Below are 12,598 nucleotides of genomic sequence, written 5' to 3' on the forward strand. Positions count from 1 at the left end.
GAAGGTGTTTAGGAATGCCAGTATTGACGTAAAGGTCATGCATATGAACGTCATGAATGAACCCCTAAGGAATAGATGTTCATACATAATAAATGACTTCTTGGAGAAATCAATATCCGGGCAAGGGGAAGTCCCTTCAGCTTAAGAGTCTGGTTTTCCATGAAATCGGTGTGATGTAGATGAACGGATGGAAGTAGCCATGCCTATATTTGGGTAGCATGGACTATGCCTAAATAAGGACTGGATTTCTATGCCTATATAAGGGCAATGTGAATTATACCTATATAAGGGCATGAATCGGGAAATGCATACGGAATCTAAATCGATACACAACAAGGGCAGTGCAACAAGACACCTTTCTGTGCTCCCCTATGTCAAAGTGAAAGGGTAGGAATGCATCAAATGTTTGCAATAAGGTGCATTCCTGTCCATTCACCCAGCACTGGTGCTGTTTCGGAAGCCTAGCACCAATGCAGGCACCCTTGCACCATGGATCAAGGGTGCATCTGTTGCAAGCAGTATTGTTTGTGTGTAGAAAGGGGCACCTTTCTGCACAAAAACAATGCTGATAGGTTTTTCCTTTTTCTATGTGTGCTGTAGAATGCAGCACACACATAAAGAGGAAACAATGAGGAGAAATTAACATATTTCTCCTCGTTACGCGTCATCTTGTGAAGTGTACGGATTTTCCGCTTCCCCAGGTTTACATGACTTTGTAAACCTGGGGCAGCGTCAAATTCCATTGGTGTTGCATTCGAAAACCCACTGCAATGCACTTAGAATGCCTTCGGTCGCAGAGTAAGGTGACACAGCGATTTGCGCTGCATCGCCTTAGTCATGATTTATGAGGCTACTCAAAGCCATGCAAGGTGGCTTTGCGAGGCATCTAAATCGAAATGAGAGCTACTCATCAGATGTCTGTACGGCAGGGTGTCAGAGTGTGATACATTATACACATATTATATAGAGACAATGACTGATAAATGTGAAAGTCAATGTATAGGAAATGTTACTTAAAGCATTGAGGGCTACAAGGTGTAAAAGTCAGAGGTCATCCATACTGGTAGGCCTTGGTGTAGCGTGGGTGGGGTCACCTGAGTGGTTGCCCCAGGCACAATATTCTTAGGAATGCAAAATTTTAAAAGAAAAAACATCAATACTGTTGTCTAAAAGTGCAGGTTTTGTTGTCTTGCCCGCATTTCCCCAGAGAAGGGCTGCACTCATGCATCTCTCAAGGCCTCGGGGCAAGTGGGAGCTGATTGCACTGTTTCCTGGTGGCATGAGAGCAGCACCGCGTAGTGGTACAACAGTGGAATATCTCTTGTGGTACTTCTGTGCAGTACAAGGAATTTGTTTCTGCTTGGGGAGGTGGGTTGAGTCACCCTGGGGTGTGGCATCCCTTCCTTCTTTCATCCATTATTCAGTCTTTCACCATTCATTCTGTCCTTCCATCTGTGTGCCCATCCATATCCAAACCTATTCAACCATTTCCAAACCATTTCATCCATCATTTCACTCGTCCATCCCTCCAACCGCCCTTTCACTCATTCATCCATCATCCATCCATCCATCCTTTCATCCATCCATCCATTCACTTACTCATCTATCCAACCATTTACCCTCTCACCCATCCAGCATCCTTTCACTTACTCATCCATCCATTCATTCACCCAGTCACTCATATTTCCATTTGTCCATCCATTCATCATTCATCCTTCCTTCCAGCTCTTCACCCACACTCTCACTCTGTGCATTCTTTCACTCATTCATCCTTACATCCTTCTTTTCACTCATCTATACACCCATTTGCCAATCCATCCTGTCAATTATCCATCCATACTTTCACTCATCCATCCATCCTCCCTTTCTCTCTCCATTCCCCTTTCACTTAGCCATCCTTTCACCTATTCATCCACCCAACAATCCATCCATTGACCCACTCATGAATCCATCCATTGACCCAATCCCTCATCCATCCATCCATCCATCCTTTCTCTCATCCATCCATCCTTTTGCCCATCTACCCTCCCTTTCGCTCACTCATCCATCCTTACATACAACCTCTCCTCATCCATCCTGTAGTGTAGTTCCTATTTTCCCAATAGGCTCTGCGCATTGGAATAGTACCTACAGCAGTAAAGGCCTAGGCCAGACGTTAACTAGGTCTACTACTGTCGATACTAGACTTAAGTTTTGGGTTTGCCAGCGTAGCTCAGAGTTCGCTAGAAACTTTCTCGAATGTTCAGGAAAGAATTAACTCCCCTGATTAGACAAGAAGGGATTTAGTTTCTGACAACCATAGAACATGACAACTTTGCTCTCCCCTAATCAAGAGTCAATCTCAAGAGTCGTGTGAGCACAAGGCAATTATTTTACTCAGTCAGTACGTGCATTCTTAGTCTCATCAGATTGTAGAGAAAAGGAAGAGACGGGCGTGTTCAATAAAAAGGTGTTATTTATTGATCAGTCTCTTTTCTCGTACAAGAGAAATGGATCGATATTATTGCAATACTTATAGTTAAGTAAAGTGCATACATTAAAAGCAATAGTATAAAATAATACTGTAAAAACATTGATATGGTTTCTGAGCCATATGATGTTTAAAATGATTAAAATATATTTACATACACATATACATTTGACTAAACGTACTCAACTGGTGTTTCTAAATACGCCTACCCCGTGTACCTGACCTAAGTCTAATGCGTGGGCGGGAATAGAAAGTTACAGTTTAAGTTAAGTTTGTTTTTGCCAAGTGAATAACTAAAGAATTCTCTGTGAGGGGTTATTCAGTTCTGTACCTGGAATTTAGGATGAATGAGGAATGGTATCTCTTTCTCTGCTCTCGATATTCCAGGCTGCCTGCGAGGGCTGCCCAGAAGCGCCGGTGCTGGGTCTCTCGGCTTGAGATAGCAGCGCGTCTCTCAGCGCGTCAGGAAGGCGGGGCTGCTGCCAGCGGGGTCTGCTTCTGCTCTCGGCTTCGGCAAGTATGGCTGCTCCGTCTCGTCACCACGCGTGTGTTTGCATAGGGCAAGATCGGCAATATTTATACCTTAAAGGTGCCGAGATTGACGTAAGGATGGACATAGATACGTCAATAAAGATGTCATACGACTTGCTCGTTAGCACATTCTTTTACTGAAGTTCTCTGTGAAATCAAAACAATGGCCGCACGGATTTTCCAGGTTGTCATAGGTTTGATTTGTTATGAGAACGTCGTATGCCTTATCAGGGGCTGGAGGAATGTCGCTTGTCTAATTAGATCTCAAACGTTATGACCTAATCAGATAACACGTTCCTGTGCCGTAGTGTGACTGCGTCAGATAACGGTATCTGCATCATGGGGGCTGTTCTTGCCTCATGGGCTGACTGTTAGTTAACTTGATAGTTAGTTTAACCAGAATAGGGTCAGGAATAGGGGGATCGATTCAGAACCTATAGGAATACATGACACCCACTCCACGCTAACTATGGTCATATTTACTAATCTATGCATAGTATAACATAGTACAACATACTATAGAGTATAGTGTATACCTTACCACCCCAAAATACATAAATGCATTTTGAAATTTTCAAATATACTGAAAAATTGCAGTCATATATATTGTATGCACTTAAGCTATGAATTAAACGCTAAAGTAAACACGCATTTGTAGACATTATTGCTTATTTGGTATATGAGAAATACACATGAAATGGCTCTTAATATGGCTATACAGAAAGAAAGTTCGAGACCATTTCATCACATAATAAAATATATGTGAACATCCCAGCGGGCAACTAAAGTTTATAAAGTATCTAAAAATAGAAATCTTAGTTCTCTAGGAATAGTTTCTTACTTTAAGCAGAAGATAAGTGTCCCGAAAAATTTGTGAAAAATAATTTGGGGCTGCTAAAAAATTGTTGTCCGTGAACTGGTGGGAAGAATTGTTCATGTGACTTTATTTTTAAAGTTGAAGGCCGAATTCAGGGAACGCCGTGTGCGAGCTTGCTCAAAAGTCTCTATTTCTGTTCCGGAGAGAACATCATATCATTAAGGCTTTCGAAAAAACTGTCAACAGCTTCATGGGAAAGTTCCACTAAGTCGGAAATAGGGGTAACCATGCATTCGTGCGCATGATTGTCTGCATTGACATTCTGATTCGCATTGCTGACAGAAGGTCGTACCTGTTCAATGCTGCTCTCATCTTGAACTTCACTACTCTTCAATCGTAGTGGTGAAGATTCCAGGAATGCCGTCATCAGGATTGGTAGCCTTTGAGGGCAGCACAAAGCGTGAACCTTGGTAGGAACCAACAATGTATCTGCATCCACTGGCGCATCCGATTGTAGCGTCAGACAGGTGTCTAACACGCATTCTTCTCCGCATAGCAGACATCTCAATACAGGTAAAACACATCTTTGCCACATTGGTCGAAATGATAGAAACCAAGTCATGTTCAGGTCTCTAAGCCGGGATAGTCCCAGGATTTTTGATATCCGGTCCCGGTATCCAATGGCTAGGATCGTATCTTCCATTGTCGCGAGAGTTTGATCTGTGACATGGGTTGCCATAACGAAAAATAAGGACTAAGAATAGGATTCCTGCAATTAGTCCCAGGATCAGGGGAAGTCCGCCAAAAATCGAATGGACGAAATCTGGAAAAATACCCAGTATGGCTTTGAATGGTGTTAATGCCATCGAAAATACTGTCTTAAATACCTTTGAGACCCCAGTGGTTTCAGAAATATTTAAGATTTCGCTCAGGATTTCCGCGAAATGTACGGGGGAATTAGTTGATAATAATGTATGTATCTCTGCAGTCGTCCTTGCGACTTGTAGATCATATGTTTCTTTTGATGACGTGAGCCTTGTAGGCGTCTGAAGAAGCACTGTTTTCATTCTGCTTAAAGTATCTATTCGAATAGAAGTAATTTTCAAATTGGGCCATGCCCTTGCCTCCCTGTCTGGAAAGGAGCTGGGGAATAAAGAACGTCCACAGCACTTGACCTTCGCCGTCGTAGTGACTAGATAAGGAGTCCCGGGCATAAGACTACAACATCTGCGGTCTACAATAAGAATGTAACTCCCATTATAGAGTCTTTGAAAGAATGGTTCTATTTCAGTTGCAGGTGCGCCTTGCTGGTGACATGAAAGGTTGTATGAATTCCCTTCACAGGCTCCATGCAAACTAATTCCGTTACACAGAAGCGTGCCGCTTAGTGACATAGCACAATTGTTGCCACTAAGAAACAAGTTGTTTTAAGGTACCCCTTTCCCAATTTCTCGTACATGCCAGCCTGTATATATTTTTGGCAGTATTGAAACCTGAAGGTTGAGATTGGAATATTTATGATTCCGTGGATTATCCATTCACTGACAGGTCGTTCTGACATTGTCATTGGTAATCTTTCTAGTTTTTCAATGCTCAAGATTGTATAATCAGCACCCTTTTGCGCCATACCGATTTGTCTATCAGTAAGGTTAAAGATTTGGAATAGTGACGTTGTGTTGATTAAACGCCAAGGCACATAGCCTGAACGCAGATTTTGTAACGTCCAGCCAAGCTGTACAATAGAACGCAATTGTGACTGACCATGTTGTAATAACAGTAAGTCTTGCGATAATATATCGATTGCTGACGACACAATGCTGTCCAAAGAAAAAATTCTGGAGGACAGAGTCATTAACCCATTGTCCACTACAGAAAGTGATTTTTCCAAATTAATACGGTCAATTTCCCGTATTCTCTCTGCTGTTTCAATTTGAGTAACCTTCCAGGCCTCATTGTATGCTGCATATACAGAGGCTGCTATGAAACGCTTTTGACGCTGTTTGCGTGGTCCCATTATGAAATCACGCAAGTCAGCACCATCAGTAAGTAAAGTTAGGTGTTGCTTAATTTCAGGCAGTGTGGAAGTTTGTAGCCATTGAAGGCATAATTTGCCCACACTGTAGGTTGTTATTATCCCTGGGTGATGTCTTTGGGGATATCTAGGGTCTGGCCTGGTCATTTTGAAACCCTGTGTTTTATTCAGGAATCTATCTTGACAGTTATTTGTATCTGTGGGCCAGATCAACCATTGTTTCCAATCAGGATGTGTTCTGTTTTGGTTTAATATATGGTTTACGTCTATCTCTTCATCTGTATCAGAGTTATTGCTAAACATTATTGGCTTTGGAATAGACGGTTTATTTAAATCTTTGATTTTGGCTAATCCAAGACAGGTGGTTTGTTGAACAGTGTCATTTAAAAATATCATTTGTTCTGGGATCATGCAGGCTCTAAACAAAGCTTCTAAACCTTGTACTTGCCAATCTTTTGTACCCCAAACACTTTTCAAATCAACATTTTTGTCCCAATAATCAAATCCAAAGGTATTCATTTTTTCGAAGAATGAATCTGAATATATCAATTTTGTGTTGGTTATCATGGTTTTCATCCCTGTCTTGTTTGATATTTTAAAATAAAATGTTTCAGCATTACTTGTGTTAAAACCTGAAAAATATGAATATTTGTCATAAACGGTTCTTGAGCTCCCTTTTGGAGGTGTTGCACAATGTTCCCATTGATTATAATTTAAAACATTTCTAGGTTGTGCAGATTTACGCAAAAAATGGTTACCATAGTGGTTATAGCAATACATACTATCATAATTTGTAGAACCTTGCAAATAATCATGTTTTGTAAATTTAGCAGACATTACTAGATCAGACATCATGTTGTTAATGCTTTCGAAGTCCCAATCATCAGCAAATGAGTTTGGTTTTGCAAAGTCACTCAAGGAGATCTTGATTTGGTGTGGGTATTTCAGGATCTCGACCGGACCATACATTTCATAGTCAGTGTTGTCCCAGGCTACCCCACCAGGTATCGGATTGGCTGTGAAGTTGGCTGAAGAAAGTTCTCTTTTCTCGACGTGTGAAGATGTGTGTGGTTTGAGGACCAAGTTGATGTTCTGACTTGCTGTGTCCATTTTAGCATATTTTCCCTCAATGAAGCGTCCCAAAGTAAATACCATGATGAGCCAAAGTATGAGGATAAATGCACCAAAACCCACCCAAAATTCAATCCATGGAGAAATCAGATATGTTTCTTTCAGTTGTTTCAAAAGTTCCTTAGCTTTGTCTTTAAAGGATTTTGATGATGGCTGTGTCTTTGATTCACTGAAGCCTTCAGAGGAATCATCGAAGTTGATGAAGTACCCGGATGCAGTTCTGTCAATTGTTCCAATTGCTTCAGGATTTTTGTTTCTTGCATTGTCACTTGGTACTTCATTGTAGATTGGTGTGTCTCTGCTAAATGTTTTTATTTGGGTTGTCAGAGGTCTGAGTTCTATTGCTTTGTTGCATAGTCCTTGTTGTTCTTCTGTAGGCGTTTCGAATGTGATGAGCCTCTTTGTTAGGACCTCTGTACTGGTAGCAAACCTTGGTGTTCTGATACTTATTGGGAGTCCACTTGGCCTACTGTTTGTTATCGGCCACATGTTGTGCGTTTTCCAGGTCGATGGATACAACTCGGTTCTCCTTTTTACCAGCAAGTGGCGGTAGTACAACTGATCTTGTCCCGTTGACAGACAAGACAGGAACTGCTTTTCTGTAAGAAGGCCCAAATTCCTTCTTTAGCGCGATCTTCTCCCTGACTAGATCCCCGACTTTTGGAATCCAGACAGGTCTTGCTGGGACAGGTGGTGATTCTTCAGTGGTTGTTGGCTGTTGTTTCAACTGTATGTTGCTCAGGTCTTTTCTTGTTTTGTTTAAGTCCTGCAAAATAGCCAAACGGTCTTTGACATCAAAGCTTTTTTCTTTAACCACTGAAGTCTGACTATCAAGGTCAGAGATTATCATTCTAGTTCCAAATAATAATTTGTACGGACTGAATCCCTTCAGAGAATTTCTTGGCAAGTTATTTAGACTACGTTGGACACTTATTAGATGTTTGACCCACCCAGCTCCCGAACCTAATGTCCTTTCCATTATAGATTGCTTTCTGCCTTGGTTTTTTCTTTACACCATCCAGTACCCTCAGGAAGGAAGTGAGAAGATTCCCGCTGGGCTGTGCTCATTAGGCCATGTTTCCCCCCCGGCCGGAGGGCTTGAGTGAAAACAATGGTCGAACGTAGCATGCTCTTAGCGTATATGCCATTTAGACTCGCAAATCTTTGTATAACAGTCCGGACGTCAGCCAAGTGCTGGTGATCTACATTATAAGTGGAAACTAGCCTGTATATGTTAATCGCAAGCCCTGCTTTTTACTGGTGATATTATCTGCCTTGATACGACGAGGTATTAAACTGTTTCTCTCCCCACTGCGATCTCTGTTGCAGTTTGGGCAGTTTTTTACAAACATGGTGTAATGCAGGCTCATGCCTGGCCACCAGTACCGTGATTGTAATTCTTCCAGAGAATCTTTCAGTTTGCGGTGTCTGAGACCCTCGCCCATGTGTGCGTCTGCGATTAACAAGCTTCTCCTGTCCATGTTTGGAATCACTCTATCCCCCACTCCAGGGATTCGAGCAAAAGGGACGGAGTTCGCATCGATTATGTATGTATAATTGAGTGGATAGTTGATCGCTAACGCTGAGCAGTCGCCTTTTGATGACGTTTTCACCGCCAGCATTGTTTCACCGTCAAGGTATTTTAATGTACGCTTTTTTCGATCTACGGGAGCCGGTTTAGTGGCTGCCGCTGCGGCTGCTTCAGCCAATGAATTCCCTACAACGTGAACGCCATCACGCTGATGACTCAGTGAGTGTGTCACGTGAGTCTTTGGTAGTTCTTTTTTCAAAAGAGCTACTTGTTCCCAGAGCAGTTTCTGCTTTATTGGTGCATCTGTGTCATCTTTGTAACCGTTCTGAATCCATGTCTGCAAATCCTTGTTATATGCTTTGACGCAGTAATATGAATCTGACACTATAAGTGTCGGGAATTCGCGATCCGCATTATCTAGCGCCATTTTCAAAGCTATTATTTCAGTTTGTAGTTCTGAATTAGTTTCTACTGAGTGTGATTTTGTTAATAGGGGTCTTAGTTTACCTCCCCGCCACACTTCTTTTGTAATCTCACATGTGGGGTTGTATGCTTGTTCTCCCCAAACGGAGGGTTGAGCATGTCCGTCTGTATAGATTACACAGGCGTAATGTCGTAGAGGCAGAATGTCGATTGGCAGAGGATACGTCTTTTCATATTTTAGATTTTTTAATTCTTCTAGTTCTGGATCAAAGTAGTAGTATACTTTGTCCGTTGTGATTGAATTCACCCATTGTATCCATTCCGGATTCAATGTTGTTGTTGGTAAATTACACGGTATTGTTAGTGCCTCAAAGGCTGATTCTGCTGTTCTGACTGTGATATGTCTACCGTCAGCTATGTCTTTTTCTCTAGCTATTGCGGTTTGAACTGCACGAATGATTTTTTCTGTATTACTGAATTTCTGTTCAGCTTCTGTATACAAGTGTGATTTGAATGCAATTGGTACCTTTTCTCCCTCATTAGAGGTCAGGTATGTGAATCCGCATCTCCCTGGGATGACTCGAATCACAAGATTGCGTGTGTTATCACGTGTTTCTAATTTTGTTTTAATTAGCATGTCTGTTTGTAAGGATCTCAAAATTTCTGTGTGTGTTTGAGTCCAATTGGATTTTTTAAAGTCTGGTTTAATTAGATCATAAAGGGGTTTGACCCTTTCTGCGTAATTTGTAATGTATGTTCTTCCGAAATTTAGGAAGCCTAGAATTGACTGTAGGTTTTTTAGTGTTTTAGGAGCTTGGATTACGGCACATTTCTCTAGGAAATTGTCTGCCAGGCTTTTACCTTCACTTGATAACTCATATCCTAAGAACAGGACTGTCAGATGGGCAATTCTGGATTTTTTAAAGTTGAATTTGTAACCCTCTGCAGCGAACCCAAGTATTATGGTGTTCACTCTTTTCAAGTGAGTATCCAAGTCATCATCTGTTAAGTAAATGTCATCGACATAAGATAATGCTTCATCATCATATAGTTGTAGTAATTCTGTTACTCTCGCTGAGAATACTCCCGGGCTATTCTTGTACCCCTGGGCTAACCGACAGAATTGCTTTTGAGTGCCATTTACTGAGAATGCAGTTAAATATCTGCTCTCTGGTGCTATGTTTTGACAAAAGAATCCATTGGAGATGTCCAAGGTTGTTTTGTATTTTTTGCGCACTATGTTATTCATTAGTGCAGCACTGTGTGAGTTTTGTACTGCAAAGGTTTTGCAACATGTGTTAAGGTGTCGGTAATCCAAAACTAGACGATATGAATTGTCTGGTTTGGAGACCGGAAACAAAGGATTGTTCATTTGTGAGGTGCAAGTTTCAATCACCCCCTGGTATTCTATCTGATCTAGTATTTCATTTACCTGTTTTTTAGCTTCTTGCTTAATTGGGTACTGCCTTTGTGCAGTAGGTTGTGATTTTAACTGGATTTTGTGAGGAGGGGAGTCCTCATCCCATCCTACATGATTTTTATATAAAGCAGGTGCTAAGGCCACTGCCCACTTTCTAGCAAGTGTATATTTTTTATGAATCGGGATTTGATTCGAGAAGGCAGGCATAATTACTTCTTCGCCATGAGGGCACTCCCTGACAAACTCTGGTGGCCAGTCTTTTTCAGCTAGAAGGATGTCATAACCCTTGGAGAGGTTATCCCAAAATAGTCCCCTTATTTTCCTAGTCTTATCTCCCTCTATACGTAATGTTATCTCGTATATCTTGTGGGGCTTGCTAACTCTGGTGTCTGCAGTTTCCACTTGAAGGTATTCATTCGTGTCCACTGTCTCCAGATGATTCATAAGGACTTTGCGAGCTATGCTCACTTCTGCTGCGCTGTCTAGCATTGTCTGAGCCCACTCTCCGTTTTTCAGTTGTGTCCTCAGTATTCTCTGCATTGTTAACTACCTTGATACTGGCTACCTTCTTTTTTGGAAATTGTAATTTCTTTTTTAGCTGAGCAGGTTCCTTGTCTTTGGACTTGGCGTGCTCTTCTCTTTGTTCTGATCGTCCTCTTCTTTCCGATTTCTGCGAGGAATTCTGAAAAGATTGAGAGGGACGTGTATCAATGTCTTGATATCTATCAGGTTTTTTAATATTATCCCTATTTCTAAGGTTATATCTTTTCCCAGAGGGGTCACTCTGGGGTGACCTGTGTCTCTGGTTCTGAGATTTCTCCCTTCGCCTAGGAGACCTTCCTCGGGACTGGAATTTCTTTTCTTTTGGATTGGATTGTTTGTTTCCATCCCAGTTCTTTTTTGGTGAATTATTATTAAAAAATATTTTTTCTGGACTTTCAGTCAGTTGCGGTTTTACTGGTATTCCACCTAAACTGTCTCTACCTAGTTCTTCATAGGATTTTTCTATGATTCTGGCAATTTCAGCTGGTTGGTCTGCTATATCTGTCTCTTTTAACCTCTGGCGGATCGCCACGTTTGCTGCTTCACCTTTTATATTGGCTAGTAATATAGCCGAGACCTGCTTGAAGTCTTTCAGTAATTTCATACCAAGAGTTAAAGCTGGTTCTGGACCGTATTCATCTTGAATTTGTTTTAGCACATCTGGTATTACCGAAATGGATGGAACACCGTGCGTTTTTGTGTAGATTGAAGCAAAGACTGTACCCCAAGTTTCACAGTCCTCTATGTGTGGTGCGATTCCCATTGGGAGACATATAGTCAGAATCCTGTGTTTTTCTATCGGGGTGGTGTCAGGAAACACCGCCTCTATTTGGGTGATTTTCTGTGCCAACCAGAATGGTATTTGTTCCCGTTTAGCCGGAACTTTACCTAGGCAGGATTGGATGTTCTGTGGTGTGATTTTATTTGTGTTCCCCTGGTGAGGGGTCAGCTGTGGAAGTTTAATCGCTGGCTGAATTGTTGAAGTCCGCATTACATACTGAACTAATTGTCTATGAATTTTTAGTAATTGTTTTAGCTGTATTAACAGCTCTCCAGTAGACATCCCTTCGATGTCTGGGTGTGGTGTGTATCCGGCTAAGACCGGCCACGTTGCTCCTGGTCTACCTAAAGGACCGAGCCTGGTGATGTGATTATTATGTATTAGGGCGCCATCAAATAAGAGCAAATGCTCTTGGAATTTGAGTGGTACTTCCACCTCCTCGAATGGAGTGTAAATGTCGGGTGGAACCTCTATTTTGTAATAGTGGAAGTACTTTGTTACAGCATTTGCTGCTGGAAAATGTATCCATGAATAGTATACCTCTGTCTGCCGATATTCGTGTGCCTCAATTACGAATATGACTGTGCCACCTCTAGGTGTCAGTCCATTTTCTATAAGTTTTAAGGTTATAGATCTCCTTTTGCTGACCGGAATGAGTATTATATCCGCGTCTGCATCCTTTAGTGCAGTATCTGCTGCTGCTATTTCAGCTGCTAATCTAACTGCCTCTCTTTCTTCATCACTTTCTGACATTTTACTGTCAGGATGGTTATTTTGTTTGTTTGCAGATCAGGTTTCTTATGGAACAGAGATTAGATGCACAATATTTTGGAACAGTGTATCCTTCAACGTTGACTGTACCAAGAACCATACATAGGAGTTCCCTCCTGTGCGGTTTTGGAGGATATTACCTTTCACC

This window comes from Lissotriton helveticus, chromosome 10 (assembly GCF_964261635.1).
Source record: "Lissotriton helveticus chromosome 10, aLisHel1.1, whole genome shotgun sequence".
In the NCBI taxonomy this organism is placed as follows: Eukaryota; Metazoa; Chordata; class Amphibia; order Caudata; family Salamandridae; genus Lissotriton; species Lissotriton helveticus.